This window comes from Ictalurus punctatus, chromosome 3, assembly GCF_001660625.3.
Source record: "Ictalurus punctatus breed USDA103 chromosome 3, Coco_2.0, whole genome shotgun sequence".
Taxonomy (NCBI): domain Eukaryota; kingdom Metazoa; phylum Chordata; class Actinopteri; order Siluriformes; family Ictaluridae; genus Ictalurus; species Ictalurus punctatus.
Genome location: NC_030418.2, coordinates 20,195,330 through 20,197,148, shown reverse-complemented (window position 1 = coordinate 20,197,148; position 1,819 = coordinate 20,195,330).

Below are 1,819 nucleotides of genomic sequence, written 5' to 3'. Positions count from 1 at the left end.
CTAATTTGTTTGTCTTTTTTAATCAGTATTCCAGTTTTATATTTGGTGTTGTTGGTAGGCATTCCTTACTGCTTTTATGGCCTCTTGGCAAAGTGGATCAAGCCGCCCATCACCTCCTAGTGAAATAAGATATTGTCAGATACATTCAGTATATAAACCACATACACTATATGGCCAAAAGTATATGGACATCTCACCCATATGTGGGTCTTCCCCAAGCTGTTGCCACAAAGTTGGAAGCACAGAATTATCAAAAATGTATTTGTATGTTGTAGCATTAAGAATTTGAGTCTCCTGCACAAAGTTCTGATGTCAACACCACTAAACACCTTGGGATAAACCGCAATACTGACTATGTTGCAGGCGTTCTCACCCAGGCGTTCTTTCCAGAAGAATGAAGGTTATTATAACAACAAAGGGGGGCTAAATCTGGAATACAATGTTCAAAAAGCCCATATGGTTAGGTGACCACATACTTTTGGCCATATAGTGTAGAATTAGACAATCATTTTGGAATATATTAATAAATCTTAGTGGCAGCTTAAGTGGTTTTGTGCATATTTTGTCATTTTATATAAATTCACATTCTGATAAGTACAGCAACCCTGACTAGTCCCAAGTTAATATATGTTGGGGACACTGCATAAATAGGTTAGATGCAACAACGACAAAAAAAAAAAAAATCTAGCAACCTTAAAAACCTGTTCTGAGACATAGATTAGTAAATTAGTCCAAATATCGCTAGTTACAGAGGTAACTGTGGTTCTGCGAATTCCAGACAAAGAGTTGATCAGTTTGCCTCAGACTGACAGTAGCGTCCATGTAACACCTCAGGGCCCGAACGTGACAGAAGAAGAGATCCCTCGATCCGGTCGCTTCGGACGGGCCTTGAAATGCAGCCAGGTTAATGGACTGATTTACAAATTGAGGAAACAGCAGCTTAGGAAGAAAAGATTGATTTGGCCAAAGCACCATGCCAGAATCCTTAGGGCAACCAACGCATGCATAATCCACTAACCGACAATGCATGTGGGTCGGGGGGGCAGGGGGTCTTGGGTGCCACAGACGCATTTCGAGTCCATTTGGCGTTAGTTAGCTCTGACTCCACAAGACCTACCTCCAAACTGGGTTCCAACTCTGCGAGATGAAGCCATCTCTCAAACATGGGCAGCAGACTACATTGCAGGTACGGGTCCATGATAGCATCTCTTAGATGTTGAAGTCCCATACAGGACAGACAGACAGACATCATGGCCATCATCAGGGAGTAAGGTATTTGGACACGGCCTACACGACAGCGCGAAGCCCATGGCAATAGAACTGTGTGCCATGATCTCCTCAATAATAAATGCCTCCAGATAGATCTGAAAGGCTAACAGCACGAATGCTCACGGAATGTGAAGAGAATACATCAACGATCACTTATAGTCTCCGGATAGCATCGAGGAGCACAGAGCGTCACAAATTCCACCTAAAATAAGAAACTTAAGCTAGTGCGGAACCGCCAGCTTTAGTGTGGTAGCACTAACCACCAGATAGTACCAAGTAGCAGTAGTAGTAGAGTCTCATGAAATTCAGTCTAAAAATTATTCACAAAGGCAAAAACTCATGCAACTCTCACAAAAAAGAAAATCCACTCTGGGTCCCAAAAACCTATGAGTCACAGCTTGCGAGGGCAATACTTCACTGCTCTGTAATCTGCACTTGACAGTGCGAAAATAAATGACCTATCACAGTCAAGCAAGAAAGTGAAAGAGGCTGAATACTGAGCTAATATGGTTATTATCCTTGAAGCTCAGCCTACATCATCACTTGACTT